Source organism: Podarcis pityusensis (assembly GCF_964106645.2).
Source record: "Podarcis pityusensis genome assembly, chromosome: 9".
NCBI lineage: Eukaryota > Metazoa > Chordata > Lepidosauria > Squamata > Lacertidae > Podarcis > Podarcis pityusensis.
In genome coordinates this window covers 46,445,591-46,465,055 of record NC_138034.1, presented here as the reverse complement: position 1 = coordinate 46,465,055, position 19,465 = coordinate 46,445,591, and the positions used below count along the sequence as shown (strand labels likewise).

Sequence of the window (19,465 nt, the reverse complement as noted above, 5' to 3'; positions counted from 1 at the left end):
TAATAATATGGTCATGTAACTCATAAAGATTAGAAAAGGGGGGGGGGGCATGAGAAAAACCACAGATGCAAGGCCATAAGCTCACACCTGGAAAACTCCCATACACCAGTTCTGCACATTTAAAGTTCTCATAGGGATACAAATGGCTCAAGTTGCATATCACTGGGTTGTGAAGAATAAATTGAGTTTGGCGATGAGACATCAGCTTTTATCATGGGACAAGATCACCTTAGAATGTCCAAGAGAAATATTTGGAGGACCCCCCTGCACACACATGGAAGTCATGTTGGAAACATTTAAGGACTGATCTGCAGTTTGAAGGAGAAAGAGAAAAAATAGCCTGAACAGTGGGAAAGGAAGCCTACTGCATGGAAGAAGGTGTTAAAACATTGATGCAGGATCTTCTCTATGGTAATGAGCATTGCCTAGTTTTACATCATCTCCATTTGTATGATCAGAAACATTTACACCCTCACCTCCTTGGGATGATTCATCTGAAAATTGGATGCTTCCCAGCTCTTCTTGGCTTTCCCACAGGGGTCGATGTAAAAGCTGCTCTGCAGGCTTTTTGACATTGAGCCAACAGTCTGGTTCCATTTTTGTTCAAATAGAGCCTTTCCCTTCCATACAGGCCTGGCTTGTCCCTAACCATTTTCTAGTGCCTAATAAATTCAAAACTCTTCTTTTGGCACCACCATTCATCCATTCCTTTGAGTCCCTTTGGCCCTGCTTGTCTAGTGTGGAACAGGGAGAATTTCTGAGAAAGCAACCTTGGAATGTGTAGAAATTGACTTCCTACTTAGGAACTGACATTTTTCTTTCTGGGCCACACAATTACATGTGGCCACATGTTATTGGTGTGGATGTGCTCAGTGACTCCTTTACCTCTTTTCCAGCACTAATAGCCTGCCCAAACAAGAATGACATCTGCAGACTGCACCCCAGGTAGACAAATAACCACCTAGTCTACATGCCCAACAAAAACCCATTACCTGCTAAGTAGGAGTCCCCTGCTTCCCAACCTTTGAGGAGTATCATATCACTGAAGATTTAGTCTATAAACCTCCCTGCCTCCTTCGACTTCTCCAGATAAACTGCCTTGGTCTCACTAGAACCAGTGTTCCCCAAGTCAGATCTAATTTCACCAAGCATACACTCATAACTTATGTCCAGCTTTCTGATAGTCATACATATTACATTTTATGCAGTACACTGGATAGCCCCCACCTCACCCCACCCCAACTGTGTGGCTTTTGATCCCCATAGCTGGTTCTTGTTTGTTGGATTTGTTTACTTTAAAAGGTGGGATTTGCAAAATCAAAAGGGGACAGGTTGGCTGACCAGGCCTCTTCTCCCTGTTGCTAAACTTGCACTGGTGCTTATTTGCTGGTCTGTTTTAACTGTTTAGCTCAATGCTTTGCCACTTGGGCTGCGATGCTTCATCAATTGAGGCTCTCCCCATACAGTGGTACCTTGGTTTTTGAATGTCTCTGTTGATGAACATTTTGGTTTTCAAACGCTGTAAACCCGGAAGTAAATGCTTTGGTTTTCCAACATGCCTTAGAAGTAGAGCAGGCCACATGGCTTCCACTGAGTGCAAGATCCTGAGGCGTAGCTGTTGGCTATTGAGTTTTCGGTTTCTGAACATTTCAGAACTTGAATCATCTTCCGGAACGGATTACGTTTGAAAACCGAGGTACCACTATACTTGTAAATCTGGGCTTCCTTGAAAGTTTTTTTCTTTTATTCTGTTAGCTGGCCTCCCTCAACTTCTGCTGCAGCCAGTTAGATTAAGAAGGCCTTGATTAAAAATAAGGGTGTGTGAATCAGCTGTTGGGTTGTGCCAGATTCTGGTGCCCTTTGGGTGCCACGTGAAGACTTTTTTTTCAAGGACTTTTAACTATTGTTGATCTTTTCAAAATAAAAAATATTCCTTCTAGTAGCACCTTAAAGACCAACTAAGTTAGTTCTTGGTATGAGCTTTCGTGTGCATGCACACTTCTTCAGATACACTGAAACAGAAGTTGCCAGATCCTTCTATATAGTGAGAAGGTGGGGAGGGGTATTACTCAGAAGGGTGGTGGGAATGGGTGATTGGCAGATAGCTGGGATGAGCCTGTTGACGACTCTTAACGACTGCAATAGGTCTTACAGGAAAAGGCAAGGGGTGAGACCTATTGCAGTCGTTAAGAGTTGTCAACAGGCTCATCCCAGCTATCTGCCAATCACCCATTCCCACCACCCTTCTGAGTAATACCCCTCCCCACCTTCTCACTATATAGAAGGATCTGGCAACTTCTGTTTCAGTGTATCTGAAGAAGTGTGCATGCACACGAAAGCTCATACCAAGAACTAACTTAGTTGGTCTTTAAGGTGCTACTAGAAGGAATATTTTTTATTTTGACTATGGCAGACCAACACGGCTACCTATCTGTAACTTGATCTTTTCAGTTAGATTCTTTATGTTTATATGGTGTTTCATGGAACTCCCATGCCATGCCTGTTTTTAGTCATCACTAACTTTAGCTGGTTTTGAGTCCAGAGGCCTTACAAAAGAAATAAAAGCACACATACACCATCAATTGATGAAAGCACTATGCACAACACACGCAGTAGGAATTAACTCTCATTTGTGCTCTCCGCTAGTTCCGTGAACGGATGCTAGTTGATCCTCCCCCCAGCAAGAAACAAGGATATTATTAATAAAGGTTTCCCAAGAAAAACACTTTCCAGACATTTGAGAGCAAAAGCAGCTTCAAGTTCAAAGAGCCCCCAGAGAAGATTTGGCCAGCCACCAAGAAAGAGTGGATTCTTCACTGCCAGCACCTGAAAGGAAATACAAGCATTTTCTACAAAGTCTCATGCTAAAGGAGCAAATGGCAATGAGGAGCTCTGAGCCAAGTTTTTTAATTATAATGTGAGGGAGACAAATGGATGACCTAGGAGTCATAATATATTGTGCACCTGGATGTAGGATATACATTTATAGGGAATAGAATAAATCTTTTCATATGGCTGGTATTTATTCCTGCAAGCACTTTGACAAAGATGAACAATGTCTGCAAAAATTACATTTAATGGTAGATAAAGCACAACATTTTGTTGACTGTAACCAGCTAATGCAGGGATGAAGTGCATTCAAGAGTACATTAGCATACCTTGTTACAAGGACTAATTAAATATATTGCCAAGTAGGATATTTGGCCATACAGGGGGTAAAAAGCAGTATGACTTTTATTCTGCCCTGGCCAATCTGCTATGATTTTCTTTTTTTAGCACTGCCAAGAGATCAGCTGATTCTATGAGAAAAGGTAGATTTTCCTAATACAATATTACACAACTAAATGCTCATTGACCTTAGTGTATATTTGATGATGTAGCATGGTACTGGAGCACTGTGCACATAAATACAGAATAACCTGTTTCCAGGTATAGGCTGCTTTTGATGGGTTGGAGTGGTTGGTTGCACTCCACCTTGGGTCTTAGTATTAATTCCTCATCCTTGCACTAGAGAGTGGAACATATAAGGTGGCAGATAGAGATGGACAAAAAGACCAGAAGAATTATCAGGAGAAAGGTATTGTCAGCACAATCGGATATACAGTATGTCTATTCAAACGTTAGTCCCACTGAGATCAGCGTGGCTGACTTCCAGGTAAGTAGGTATGGGATTATAGCTTGATTTTTCTTTCCAGCCTCCTAGGGAATATGGGAAGCTGCCTTTATACTATTGCTCCGTGTAGCTCAGTGCTGTTTATAGACTGTCAGCAGTCTCTCCAGGATTTAAGGCAATATTCTTTCCCTGGCCTACCTTGAGATGCCAGGGATTGAACCCGGTACCTTCTGCATGTAAGGCAGATGCTTTACCACTCAACTATGGTTCTTTACCAAGGAAGGAAGGAAGGAAGGAAGGAAGGAAGGAAGGAAGGAGAGAGAGACTGAGGATGGACAAAAAGGAGGAAAGAAAATAGAACCATAAGGAAAGAAGATAAGAGTATGAAGGCCTAGCATCTAGCTCCTGATTTTCAACCTAGCAAACTGTCTCTAATCTATTTCACCTTTGCCAGATTACAGAGTCAGAAAATGCAAATTGTGCATTTATAATATATAATGACACAAATTTGTAGGTAAGAACGGTTTTGTATGCATTGAGCAAGCTAATGGGAAAGAGGCATGAACGAAGAAGCTCATACTTTTACTATGAGCGCATTTACTCACAGTTCTAAAATACAGTGGTAAAGGTAAAGGTACCCCTGACCATTAGGTCCAGTCGCGGACAACTCTGGGGTTGCGGCGCTCACCTGGCTCTATAGGCCGAGGGAGCCAGCTTTTGTCCGCAGACAGCTTCCGGGTCATGTGGCCAGTATGACTAAGCTGCTTCTGGAGAACCAGAGCAGTGCACGGAAACGCTGTTTACCTTCCTGCTGGAACAGTACCTATTTATCTACTTGCACTTGATGTGCTTTTGAACTGCTAGGTGGGCAGGAGCTGGGACCAAACAACAGGAGCTCACCCCGTCGCAGGGATTCGAACCACTGACCTGCTGATCGGCAAGCCCTAGGCTCTGTGGTTTAGACCACAGCACCACCTGCGTCCCATAAAATACAGTGGTACCTCGGGTTAAGAACTTAATTCGTCCCGGAGGTCCGTTTTTAACCTGAAACTGTTCTTAACCTGAAGCACCACTTTAGCTAATGGGGCCTCCTGTGCCGCCATGCCGCCGGAGCATGATTTCTGTTCTCATCCTGAAGCAAAGTTCTTAACCCGAGGTAATATTTCTGGGTTAGTGGAGTCTGTAACCTGAAGCATATGTAACCTGAAGCGTATGTAACCCGAGGTACCACTGTATTGGTAATTCCACTTGTTGTTTAGTCGTTTAGTCGTGTCTGACTCTTCGTGACCCCGTGGACCATAGCACGCCAGGCACTTCTGTCTTCCACTGCCTCCCGCAGTTTGGTCAAACTCATGCTGGTAGCTTCAAGATCACTATCCTACCATCTCGTCCTCTGTCGTCCCCTTCTCCTTGTGCCCTCCATCTTTCCCAACATCAGGGTCTTTTCCAGGGAGTCTTCTCTTCTCATGAGGTGGCCAAAGTATTGAAGCCTCAGCTTCACGATCTGTCCTTCCAGTGAGCACTCAGGGCTGATTTCCTTAAGAATGGATAGGTTTGTTCTTCTTGCAGTCCATGGGACTCTCAAGAGTCTCCTCCAGCACCATAATTCAAAAGCATCAATTCTTCGGCGATCAGCCTTCTTTATGGTCCAGCTTTCACTTCCATACATCACTAAATTCCACTTAGTAAATGTCTATTTTATGGGGATGCTCTGGCCTCTCCAGCATCTTCCCATCTCCACCCAATGCGTGCTACTCCACATACAGAATTGCTGACATGCTCCCATTGACATCCCTCACCTATGTGGAGATCCATGTATGTGGGAGGCTGGGGGCATACACTGCTGCATGTTCCTTTTTTCTGTTATTATTCTTACTGAATCTTTGGAATGGAGGGTATGAACTTAACCATCTAAATAAATGCTTGTAGTGCCTAATTGCTGTGGGCATCATATTAGCAAGAACTCAAGCCTGCTGACGGGTTATTTTTGTCTGCGTGCTTCCTTGGTGCTTATTTGATTAGCTGGCAGTTTTTCTGAAGTGACCTCTTTAATATTTAAGATTTATAACCAAGTGTATTTTCATTATATATCAGTGTTACCACACAAATTCGCTGCATTTCTGTCTCTGGAAGAGCAGAGTGCTTCTCAAAATAGACCCTTGGCCAACAGCATTAGCGTGGAACATGCGTTCTTGATTAACCAACATGAAGAAGAGTCAAATTTGGAGGTTAAAGGAAAAGGGTTTCACAAAAACAGATTGCTGTAAATGGTAGGTTTATTTGACTAGCTAGTGGCTTCAAAATGTATAAGAAAACTGATAGCCCCCCTTTTAATTACCTCATCCTGAAAACTGCTCTCAGCAAACAAATAGTTTGCAATTGGTTTGAACACATCTGGAAACGAGAAAATAATAGGATACCACTGAGGATAAAATAACTATGCTTGTGCTGAACGTCTTCCCAATTCAATTTTCAGGTTGAAAGCAGTCCCTGGAGGGGAAAGGATTTCCCCCCCTTAAAAGTAAATTGTTCAAATGTTCACCTTCCCCCAGTTCTGTTTGCTTGAACTGCTGCTGATTCTGTGTCTTTTTTCTCATGGCTCTTCTGAAGTCACATGCTTTGTTCCAGCCAACTGTGGATCATGTTGTGAACATGATGATTTCACAGCTAGGGATGGAAGGATCTGTTAATTTCAGCTCTCTGTTTCTTATTTTTCTATTCTTAAATTCTGCCCTCCACATTTTGCAGCATCTTACAATTAAATAATAATTCTCACAAAAATTCATCAGCATATTTAGTGTGAATTTATCCACATAAACATATTTTTATATACTATTTTGATCAATGTGTGCACATTTCTGCAACTAATTTCCCCACATATAATGCATTTTTGTTTGTTATTTTCACTAATATATTCATTTTTATGCACATTTTCTTAATATATGCATTTTTGTAAACATTCCTTTGTTGGCAAACTGAAAAGTAAAATTTGGATAAGTGTGAATTTCAAAGAATAGTTGTGTTTCACTTCACATATTGTTCAGAAAGTGCTAATTTGACAGATCCAGCTTTAAATGAGACCTGAATCAAATTTCTCCCCCATCCGTAGTCACAACACACATAGCCAGTCATATCTGGCTGCTACATGGTGATGATTTTGACAGCAAACAATGCTAGTTTGAGTGAATGCAATGTTTCCTAGCAAAAATTATACAGGTGATCCTTGCCGTTTGAAATCATTCATTATACGGAATGAATCACAAGGCATATAACAATTGGATTTGGCTACCTGATAATGTCACTAAGGGCAAATGAAGCCAATTCAGAGTGAGGTCTGTGCTGCCTCAATTAGCAACACTTTTGAGACTTCTTGAAGCGGAAATTGTTCATGAGAGACAGGCTCACTCAGCTTAGCCCTAAAGGTAATGCCTGCTGTGTTGTTATAGTTTATTTATTTTCTTACTGATTGATTACATTTATATCCCATTGTTCCTCCAACAAGCCCGAGATGATGTTTCTGATTGTCACAAACATACCACTTTATCCTCACAACACCCCTGTGTCAAATGCAGCAAGGGCTGAAAATGGGAACCTTTGGCTACCCCACAGGGTGAGCTGCTGAATTTCATGTTGCAACTTCTGCCTAGGCAGCTTAGTATCTTCAGGTCCTGGACCTGGACTCACTCCACCCAACCAGGTTGGTGATTGGATCTTCCTGGACAGGCAGGACTATAATAAAGCTTTCTATTGCAGTTAGTTAAGCCTTACTTGAACAGTAAGGTCTTCCTGAGTTCTTACATTCTTTGATTTTGGCTTCCTCCTTGATCATGGCTTGTCATATTTTGTAATTAGTCTTTGGTCAACCACTGGCTTTGTCCCATGATTCACCTTAGACTGCTTCCTATTGATCAGTTCTCACCAGTGTTGGCCTAAGGTATTTTGCTGCATGAGGCAAAGGACAAGATGGCTTCTCCTTCCCATTCCATTCACCAAAGCCAACTGTTGAACCTTACTTGAATGCTGGCATTTAGACAGCATTTTCCACTGCACCTGAGGCAGCAGGCTACTTTAGGGGGTCTAGGACAGGCCATGTGGTGTGTATGTGTGTAAACTCCCCTGTGATCCTTGGAGAAAGGGCAGTATAGAAATTTTGTGCACAACAACAACAATAACGTGTATATGGGTTAAGTGTGTATGTGCTCTCCAGCACAGGGGAATGACCAGGTATGGACAGCTGTGGGGGCTACTATCAGTGTCTCACAGTAACTGCTGTCCAAGACAGCCACCTTACACTGCCTAATGGAAGGGGTGGCCCTGGTCCGAACACCCTTAGGCTGAGAAATACCCAGTGAGATACCCAAGGACACCCAGTGAGCGTCACTAGGTTGAAATGTGAACCTAGGTCTCCCCATAATTTGCACTCAAGCATCAGAATACATTGTGCAATGGTTATATGTTCCAAGCTGATGGTGAAGCCTAAAGGCCTACATCTCATGATGGGCAAACAAAATAGGCAGTTCTGCAAAGTTCTTTCGAAGTCCCCTTGCTTCACTTCTAAAACCAGGAAAAGGTCCAAAAATCTTCCCCTGCCTCACACATGTCAAAATATTGTCAATCCTGGGCATTGGGAAAGTCACGGGTTCTGACACCAGGTTTACGGCCCTATAATCCACAACTAATCTGGGCTGATTAGTCTCTTTTTTGTCCACAAAGAACACTGGACTGCCCCCCCACTGCCTTTGATTCCCTTATGAAACCTCTCTTCAGGTTCTTGTCAATAAACTGCCGCAACTCCTGCATCTCCCGGTCGGACATGGCATACAGCTTACCCACCGGTAACTGAGCCCCTGGAAGCAGGTTGATTTGGCAGTCAAATGGCCTGGGGGGGCAGTCTGTCTGCCTCCCTCTCGCTGAAGACCTCCTTCAAATCAGCATATTGTGGTGGCACCTCCCTTTTTTGCTCCAGGGCCACCCCAGCCACCCTGGCCACAGTCATTCTTGGTTCCTTCCCTCCCAGACAGTGTTCTAAGCAGTAAGCTGACCCAAAGGTGAGCGACCGCTGATGCCACGACACCACTGGGTCATGTATTGCCATCCAGCTCATTCCCAGTATTATTGGGGGTCCTGCCAGCGTGGCCATGTGAAAGGCAATGGTCTCCGTGTGCCTGGAGACATTCGCATTGGTGGTGTCTGGTGTGTCACTTCCCCTCCCAGGAGTTCCCTGCCATCGATGGTGGTCACCTGCAAGGGAAAATCTAGTGGCAACAGGTGGAGCTGGTGCTCCAGAGCGAAGTCTCTGCTGAAGAAATTACACGAGCTGCCAGAATCTAGCAGCCCCTCCACTTTGACGGGGTGCCCATTTGGGAGTTCTAGCACCACCTCTATGGCTATAGCTGCCTTGGGAGGGTCAGGCTGGGGCACTTCTATTGGTTGCTGGCCTGTCTGCTGCCCCTGCTGGTTGGCAGCCAGGCTTTGTCATTTCCCTGCACCGGCTCTTCCTCCCCCTTCTCGTCGTGGCCTGCCGCCCCCATCATGCCTTGCCAGGCTTTTCGTTGAAGGCAGACCTTTGCAAAATGTCCCGGTCGCTGACAGAGGAAACACTTCTTGGTAGTTTTCCACTCCTTCCCCTCCCTTTTCTGGCCTTCACCAGCGTTTAAAACTTTGCGCGCGCGTGCTCCATCAATTTCCATTGGCTTCACCGCCTGGGAAAGCTCCCTCGGCATCTCCGGAATGCGGTTGCCATGGAAACGTTCTGCCCTTATCTCCTGCTTCTCCTGAGCCCGCGCTTCCTGGCGTACACCGACCGTAAGCACAGTCTTTGTGAGTTCATCCATCGACAACGGGTGGGGCGCTCAGGACAACTCGTCTTTCACTTCGGGGTCCAAACCCGCTTCAAACAACATTTGTACTGGTTCAGAGTCCAGATCCCACCTGAGCTTGTGGACTAACATTGCAAAACGCGATCAGTAGTTTCTGACGGACAGGCTCCCCTGCTTGCACCCCATCAGCTCCCTCCGTGTCATGCTTTGCTCCACTTCGCTGGAGAACATCGCGTCAATTGCCTGGTAGAATTTCTTAAGATCTTTCAATGCATCATTCTGCGTCGCCATTAGGGGCCTGATCCATTCGCGCGCCCCATCCTGCAGATGTCCAACAATGTAAGCCACCCTCTCCCCGTCATCCGCAAAGTCATTTTTCTGCAATTCCAAAGCGTATTGAATTTCCGTTCGGAAGGCATTGTAGTCTTGGGGCTTTCCACCAAACTTGTGTACCAACCCCGGGACCTTCCTCCCTATCGGGGTGGCTCTGACCTGTGCATCCTGAGCCCGTCTCTCCTCCAGCCGCGCAGACAGGGTAGCGACATGCGCCTCCAGGTCTCGGTTCCTCTCGACCAGACCTCGCACCATGGCTTCTTGCTCTGTCTCTCCGGCCGGCCCTGTTTGGCTCATCGTGCTGCCTCTCTGGGGCTGCGCACAAGCAACATCAGGGACTGACGGATTGCTGTAATGGTTCTAAGGGTTGCTTGTGCGTAAGCCGGTGCAAACACCTGGCTGGGTTGCCTGAGTGAACCTTTTCTGTCCGGACAGCCACTCACCCGTGGCTGTCTCAATCGCTGGCAGAATCCGTCAGTGGGCGTTTCTTAAACTTCTTCCAGCAAAGAAGCTCTTTGACGCCTAGTCTCCTCCTACTCTCTCTGCGCAAAAGCCTTCTGCGCAAGGAGGGCGTAGGCAGCGGAGGACCCCTACTCTCCCTGCTGGTCCCCGGCAAGGAGTCATGGGACCGCCTCGCCGCTTCCCCCATCTGCCCCCCTTCTCCACTGGTGCTACGTTGATTCTCTTCCCCAGAAGATGGGCTGCCTCTCCCAATCTCGGGACGCTCTCTGGAATCCCTCTGGATTTTGCTCTCTCCCTCCGGCACTGATGGCAGTTCCCTGACACTAATGCTCCTTTCTCATGCCTTGTATGCTATAGTGTAAAGTTAGTTCCCCACAAGGTTTGATAAACTTCTTGTCATCTTGCTGTATACCAGCTGAGCACCTGACATCAGAAGTATATATGAGCTTAATTGGAGCAAAGCCCATGATGATCAAGGAGTTCAGTGTAAGCATTTGGGGTTTATCTAGTTTGCTCGTTAAAATAAAATGCTTGTTCTCTAACACAATTCAGGATACCACAGTAAATCATACTTCTAAGTTAAGCTCTAGCCCTGGGGCTCTTGGTGCTCTATCAAATTTAAGCCTATGGTGTTCTGTGTTTGTCCCCTTCATGTCCAAGCTCTTTCAGACACCCATCTCTTCCTTTGCAAACAGCAAACTGCTTCATATGTGGAGGAGCCATACATAATGAACATCTGCATAAAGCCTCCCTTCACAAGGACACTGAACATCCGGCCACCAGGGAATGTGACCAGTAGATGTGTTGTGTCTTGACTAGCAGGTGCAATCCTGCTCCTCAGTCCTTGTTCAGTGCATTCATAAAGGAGTGTGGTCTGAACATCCCCCATTGAGCAATGAACACATATTCTAAAATTCTCACAGGGAGAGATAACAAAATAAACATATTTTCTAAGCAATGAGGCAATTTAATAAATGTTTTTATTCTTGGCATTGCAAGGAATTATAATGATGGTTTATATCATCTCTGGTGTTTTGTTCTGGCAATATTTTTCTTCTCTGCATATGTTTTTCATTAGTTATTTTTTTTAACAGTAAGTTAAAGCCTAGCATACTTTTTGTTAGAGTCTAAGTGTTGCAATTATGTAGTCAGAATAATAATAAAAATAGCATGCAAACCATATTTCAGATGCACTTTTTAATGCTCTCCTTGTCTATGTAACTGTGTATCCAGAGAGTTTGGCTTTGATAGCCTTATAAAAGCTTTCTGGATTAGAACTTCTCCTCCAACTGGACAGAAAGTGCTTATAAACTAAGGTTACCAGATTTTTTTCAAAGATTCCGGGGAAACTTTTTTTTTAAGGGGGGGGAGTTATTAAAAAATAATAATCAAGAAATAATTCCTTTTGTGGTCTCCTCTGTTGCATGGCCTTCCTCTGACCTTCCTCTCTTGGAGCGCTATCTGCCATGAAGTAGGCTCGGCTCAGGCCTGGGCTTGGCCACATATCCTTGCCCTCCTGGTGCTCTCCTACCTCTCCTCCTTAGCAGTGGCTGTGGCAGCGGCGCATCAAGGTCGGGGCTCCCCTCTTTTTTCTCCTTCCTCTTTCTCTCTCTTCCTTCTCCTTCTCCTCTCCTCCTTCTCCCTGTGTTAGCTCCAGGGTTTTCCTGGCCCCGGAGCACTGTTGGGCAATTGGCCGGGTCGATTTGGGTTGTGGGGTGTGTGTGTCAGCAGTTCCCCCAGTTGATGCGTCGGGCGTCTCCAGTTCCCCCTCAGCAACGGCAGCAGCAGTCTCAGCAGCCCGGAGCCAGCCTGGTAGTGCAGTTGGCTCTGGCTGGTTTCAGGAGCTGCTCACTGCCGTGGCGCCCGCCATTTTTCCTCACCGGAAGTCCCCATATAATGTGTCTTGTGTCATTGAACCAATCACACAACATTCATTCCCTACTAATAAATCTACAACGCTTAAAATATAAACCTGGGGATGTTAAATGAAATCCGGGGACATTCCGGGGACAGATTTTTGTCTGGGGACAAATTTGTAAATCCGGGGACTGTCCCCGGGAAATGGGGACGTCTGGTAATCATATTATAAGCTTTCCCTGACCCAACTCTCTTTTCTTCAGTTCCATTCTTCCTTTTTGCCTTTGTTCTTGCTGCATCCTACAACTTCCTTGAATGTTGACCGTGGGCTGGCTATCTAGTCACTGTAACTTTCATGAAATTCTACTCAATATTGATCCAGAGTAGATTCCAATGTATAGTTAGCAGAGTAAAAACTTAAACACGTTGCAGGATTCCCAAAAAATAGATCAGAGGCGATTAATATTTCATCCAGCAGAGCTTCATTGCTAATGAAGGCAAATGAGCATAATGGTCACAAATCCAATACATTCAGGATTGGCACTGTCCATAAGAAATCCAGTTGCAGCAGACTTAACTTAAACTTAAAATAATTTATAATATGTTTAAATCTTAACACTAAGCATACTATGTACAAATCACCAGACCAGAAGGAAAAGAGATAGAAAGAGAAAGTGAAACCCAGGCTCCTTCTGGCCTTTTAAAGTCAGCATGACCTTGACAGAAAAGATAACAAAACCAGTTTAAGCCAGCTGTACTCAGCTTCTCTGAAGGAATAACCCAAACATCATGAACCTTCTGCTTGTTTCTTTCACACAGAGAAGCTTCCAGAACCCTCCTGAATTAAGTAGAAAGATCTCTACACATCAGATCAATACTTTCTGTACTAAGAAATGCAAACTGACAATAACTGCACACAGTAATGGACCTCCAAAACTTTACTGGGATTCCAGACTTGTTGTATACCTGCTTTGTAAGGAGGATGGCTACAGTATGTGCTTCCATTCACAGGGAAAGTGAATCAATTGGTACACTCATGGCAAGGTGGTGCTGCAAATTTTCTTGGAGGAGTAGTATGGGGATGTTCTAATCATTTTCTCATGCCGTTTTTCATATATAGATAACCTCATCAAGTTTGCTGTGCCAGAGGAAAATACAGGCAAATATATGTTTCAAAACACAGAGCAAATAGTAACATCTGTGTGTGTGTGTGTGGGTACTGAGAGAGAGAGATTGGGTAATGGGGAAGAAGAGGAATGGTTAGATGTTCACACACTCGTGATGCTCTCCGAAGCAAATTTGCTCACTGCACTGCATTAAGTATTCAAAAATTGAAATCACTGGCTTCTTGGCACAATATGCAGTCTGGTCCTCAATCACTAATTCCATCCAGGCAAAATGAGTGAGCCCTTCTGTCATATATTAGGCACATAGGAAGCTGCTTTATACCGAGCTGGGTCATACCTCAGTACTGTCAGCACTGTCTGATAGCAGCTTTCCAAGTTTTCATGCAGAGGACATTTCCAGCCCTAACAGGAGATGCTTTGGACTGAATCTGCAACCTGCATGCAGAGTAGATGCTGTATGCATGAGTGACGATCGTTCCCTGTTTGACCATTGCCTCTTCATCAAGAATAGAAAATACTCAGTGTTCACCTTGCATTTTTACTAACTCTAGCCCTCCCAGTTAGTTTCACATGGAGGGCCAATTTGTTGATTCAGAAGCACTATTGACACCCCAATATGTGCACAGTACAGTATGCAGGTCACATTATATTTCCAAACTAAATCTCCAAGGCTGCATGCTGAATTCATTGGGGCTTACTTCTAAGTAAACATGGTTAGGATTGCACTGTAAATACCCATTCTCCCCTTCCACCTTTTAAACAGCAGAATCATTTAATATTATTATTTTGACAGCATTGTTTCAACCAATCAGTAGTGTACAGTTTCTTCCCCAAATGTGTGGAAACATGGAACTGAGCTGAGTTCTTCAGAGAACTTTTTGACTCTACATTGGCAGTGAGTACACTTCTATAGTAGCTTGGCTTTTGAATTAACATATATGTGGATGCACCCTAAGCTAGCTGATTCTTCTACGTCTTAATGTTTTGTTCTGCGACATGCACAGTTCTTTTAATGACAGGATCTTGGCTTTGGTTTTGAGTTTTGTTCTAAAATTAGTATTCTACTTCACTGCTCTCTCAAAATGGTTAGCCCTCCTGTATTTTCTCCTGCACATCATTTGTCGTGTTGTGCTCTCTCTGGTTTGGCATTCCTTTTCTGTGACCATGTTATACATAGCTGCTGTTTTCTGATATGACCTTCACAGAAAGCTTGCCCTCCTTCTAATTTGAAGAGAATGTATAATAGCTTTGGGTAGTATTTTCAAAAATAGAAATAAATAATTGCTTTATATCCAGAAAATGTAAGTTATGTACAGTAATTCTAAACATTAATATACAATAAAAGATTATTAACATTCAGTCCTGCAGTTCACATAAATCAACAGTATGCATTGCTGGGATCAAGCCCCTGGGAAGGCTTGCTGTGTAAAGCCAGATCACCCTTTAGAAAACTGGAAAAAAACACCGGATTTATAATATTTAATCACCACTGTGTGGGGCAAATGAGGCTTCCAGTCTTCCTCTTAGGCTTTCTCCTCCTCTCTCTCACTGGATGCTGATACAGAAGATATGAGGACCACAGGGGTTGATTGGTAGCCAAAAGAAATGCTTGACTGGTTCAGATCCAGAGGTGGGTTGCCTGGGCACATGTGTTGTTGCTGCTGCTACTGGTGGTGGTTCCTTTGTGAGGAACATGGTGATTGGGTCAACTGTTGCTATTGTCTCTTGAGCTTATCAAAAATTTCCTTGCATGGTCTCAGAATGTCTGTAATTCCATGGATGATCTTGAAGCAGTGTTCCGTGGTTGGGTCAAATTATGCAATTAGATCATTTGCCTTCTTTATTACTTGGAAGAGTTGATAAAATTTCTGCAGGTTCCAGCTTGCTGGCTCATGCTTGCCATCCTCATGCTCACATTCTGAGCTTGATCTGATTAGTTCCTCCAGCTCTTCGACAGTCAATACCTGTGGACCCTCATTTAGTGATTCCACTTCTTCCTGGATGAGGCCAGCAAAGCCATCACCATCCACCTAGACATTTGCACAATGTCCCCCACCTCAGTGGCAATGCTTGGAAATCCCTTGAAATTGTGCACACATTCCTTCCACAAGTTCTGCCAGCATGCATTCACTGTTTCAGCCTTGATTGCATCCACTGCCTGTTAGATGTAGATGGTGCAATGGGCAGTGTTGAAAGACTTCCATATTGTAAAGCCTTTTGGCTAAGACCAAGTAAAGTGTAGTGTATACCAGCAGCGAAACCATACAGCTCCATCAGCAAAGGCTTTATATGCTGGTGGGAGGCTGCTGCAGTTAGAAGCCTTGCTGTTGCATTCTGCACCAAAAGCAGCATCTGGAGCTAATGTGGGAACAACACCTGGTCATTGTTGGAAGCATGCAAAACCTACCTTATGCAGGTAATATAAGTAAGTCCTAACAATGTATTTAGTGTGATTTACACTCTGGGCAAGCATGACATCGCTATGGACAAGCATGACATTACCTTTAATGTAAAGTAGTTTGAATGCCCCCCACTTCAAAAAAAAAAAAAAAAAAAGGCAGTCAAACTACTTTGACATTACATCAGTGGGGAAACTTTTCTCCACTACATTCATTTTGGGGACCATCTTTTCCGGGTGTGTGGGGAGGCTGGGCAAGAGGCAAAAGTGGGTGGATCCAAATGTATTACGTTCTTAGATATTTTCTTATACAGTGGAACCTCTATTCACGACCACAATCCGTTCCAGAGGCCCGTCCTTATGGCGAAACAGGTTGCTGGGAGAGGCGCCGTTGTGCGCAGGTGCGGGCGGCGATTTCCTGCTTCTGTGCGTGCGCAAACAGAGATCGCTACTCCTTCGCATGCGCGAACGGTGGCAAACCCGGAAGTAACCGGCGGGTTTGCCACATGGTCGCAACTTGGAACATCCGCGAGTGGAGGCGGTTGTAAGTACTGTAGAAGTTCTACTGTAAATATTTTTTCTCCTTTGGGAGTAGGTTGAGTTGAGTTTTTATATTTTATATTTTGCTTTTCCATTGTTTTAGTTTTATATGCTGCTGGCATCAAGATTTGACTGCCTCCAAGCATCTGCTGAATTCTTTATGCTGCTATTTCATGGTTAAATCTTGGTGCCAGAATTTTGGCAATCAAAGCAGTGGCAACTTGACACAGCTCACAATTGCTCAGGAGTAAAGATTACCACAAAGTACATTACACTTTTTTTCGGAAAAAAGAGGCCTCAATTTGATTCTGTCAATGGTCTGGGCAGTGTCTTCTAGTGACAGTAGTTTTGTCATTTGCACAATGCTCTCTTTCCATTATAATTCCAATAAGTTAATGCTTTAAATAAATGGAAGCTACTGAAGTTTTGCACACTGATTTCTACTGAGCGTTTCTTTAACTGGTTGAATATCAGTGCCTTTGTATGCGCCATGCAGCAATGTGCTACATATTGTGTTTTAACTGTACATTGTGTATCAGAATAAATGACACACAAAATGACAAACAACATTTCCTGTAATAATGCTAGCTGGTGACATTGCAAGCATCAGCAACAGGAAGAACAGCACTTCATTGAGAAGGAAGATGAGTATTTATAAGGTTTGTGCTGCCCTTTCAGTTATACTGAGCATCAGGTGTAAAGGGTGCCCCACATGGTATTGTGAAATGAAAAGTTCTCTGTTGTGCTACCAGTAGCATTACCGTCTATCATCCGTTGTATTCTGCTGCTTGTGACATTCTGGAACGAGGGAGTTTCAATTTGTGTGACCCCTTAAATTAATGGATATGTGGCCAGGCCAGAGTATTTTAAAATACAACTTAATTTGGCTTGTCACTGCAGCTTGAAAACATGAACCCTCCCCTTGATAGCTCAGCATCCACTCTAAAAGTTAGTTCTGCTTTCGTGGTTATGGCATCAAAGCATTACCATCTCACTTTGTGCTGATAGGGATCAGTTTGCCTGTTAAATTGTCCTGGGAAATAGTTTGTGTTCCCTTTTACACAAATCTATGAGGTTACAGATTGAAAATGGAACATAATGAGTGTAACCTGAAAAGCAATTTCATGGGCCGTAGTACTTGGATGGTAATAAATTCTGGGGTTTCAGTGTGATAAAGACATAGTTTTCTGTGCCTAGCTTTACCATTAGAAAAAAAGAGGTTGAGCTATTCGTGGCAGAACATGTCTTGCCACGTGGCAGCTGTTGGTAGTTATTACTTATAGTAGTGATAGTTTAGCTGCAGCAGGTGATTATCTTCCCAGTGATTATCTTCCCAGTGCTGCCTCAGTATAGGTGCTTCTGAGTTTGGGAAGAGAAGAGGTAAAGGAAGGACAAGAAGACCTGATGTTCTAAGGGAGATCCAAGCCGCAGGCAACATGTCCCAATGGCAGTGGAGAATATTGGTGATGGAGCAGATCATCAGCCTTTGGTGAGCAGAGCTCTCATGAGAACCGTTGGCTAATTTGGATGTGTCTGCAAAGGCACTTTTATAGGGTAGCATCATTCACACATTCTGGACTTAGAATTCTTTAAGTGCATGACTTTTGCATCTGGTTGGTAAATCTTGGGGTTTTAATGAAAATCAAAATAGATCCTGCAAGCCTGAGTTCTATCTCACCCTTGGTGTATATGGCATGAAAGTTTTCAAGATGCAGCTCTTGGGAGGGATTATGTGGCAAAGTGACTCTCTGGCAAGACACTCCTTGAAAAAGGAGTCTAGAATTAGGCCCTTTGTCTCTGAAGTAGACTAATCTCCCGTGTGAATTGCTCAAACAAATCCATATATAAAAACAAAGAACTGAGAAATAAAAAAGGTAATTTCTTGCCTCTTATCTTGTAAATCTGAAGCACATTCACAGGAATAAATGTTAGTAGCAAAGTATTTAAATTAACGCCAGTAATTACCACTATTTTTTTTCTAATTGTTTATAACCTCTTATTTTCTTCAGAGAGAAATTAAACTCTAGCTGAATATTTGCTTTAGTGAGTACTCTGCAGCCTGGGAAGGAGAACAGAAAACATACTTCTTTGCTCATTATGTCAATTGTTAGGTGATATGCTAATGCATACCCCTTCCATCTACTGTTTCAATCAAACAAGAAATATCTCACTTATTAGCAAAACAACACTATGCCTTTTGGCAGAAATTAAGCCTTGTTTTGGTGCATTAACGTTAATATTTGAATATTAGCTAATGCTTCACGTAAAAAGGCTTTGCTGCACAGAGCCTGTGTGAAATCAGGCCATGTTCTTACCAGTAAACTTCAATAGGCTTTTTACACATTACAGTCTCAGTAGGATCACAGCTTTCAGGTTAATAAAATAGGCAAAAGGTTACTATATTTAGACCCCGATCATAAAAAGCTGAAATATGTAAGGGTGGTGGTACCAAGAGTGCTTGTGCTGTGGTTGTTACAGTGCCCTCCTGAGCATGGCAAAAGTGATTAGAGCTACAGAAACATCTGGGTGTTGAACTACTACTTTGATCAGCTCCCTGCAAATTCCCATCAGAGCCATTCATTGTGTCCAGTGATCAGGGATGATGGAGCTGCAAGTCCAACATATGGAGGGCCACAGGTTAGCTATTCATGAACTACGCTCATTGCCTCCAGACATTTTGGATCACATCTCTCATCATCCCTGACCATTGGTCAAGCTGTCTCAAACTGATGGGCATCATAGTCTGAAACATCTGGAGGGAAGGCTAGTTTAATGTGTAGCTTGCAACCATAACTCTCGTTTCTCTTAAATTAATTGCAGTCATCGGGATCTGTGTGTGATTGTTATCAGAATTGCAGTGCAATGAGAGGGTTTATCTCTCCTTTCCTGCCACAACTCCCTCAAATCACACACACACATGGACACAGCTATGTGGTGTGGGTGGGTGGGTGGGAGTTGAAAACAGTTATTTCCCCACCATTTGGTTACTGAGAGTGACTTTGATTAATTGTTGTCTGTTTTTAACTTTTTATGGTTTCTACTGACTCAGGGCCTTCACAGCCATCACCGCCCCAAGCCCAGTTCCTTGGAGCATTCAAGGATCTCCTGCTCCATATCTGCCCAAAGCTGAGCAGGAAGCCATGAGAGGCACAAACTGTTTGCCTCTAGGCCAGTCCCTTTAAGAAGCCACAGGGGTAGTTTGGACTAAAGAGTTATATAAACTCACAGACAGCCTCTAGCTTTTGTTGGAGTAAGCTGCCAGCTTGGAACTCTCTAATGTGCTGCAACCCTGGACTGCCTTGCTGAGCCACATGCT

General features: G+C 43.8%; 1 protein-coding gene across 5 annotated transcripts in view; it reads left to right on the top strand.

The window, feature by feature from the left end:
- The window catches only part of JADE1 (jade family PHD finger 1), a 171,850-nt gene that overhangs the window by 51,078 nt on the left and 101,307 nt on the right, over window positions 1-19,465 (top strand). Inside the window, exon 1 of one of the 5 annotated variants that reach the window (XM_081021924.1) lies at window positions 17,513-17,638. The exons of the other annotated variants lie outside the window; for them this stretch is intronic. The gene's annotated coding sequence lies outside the window, so the exon portion shown is untranslated. Of the gene's footprint in view, window positions 1-17,512; window positions 17,639-19,465 lie in introns of those variants that run through there. 5 annotated transcript variants of the gene reach the window in all.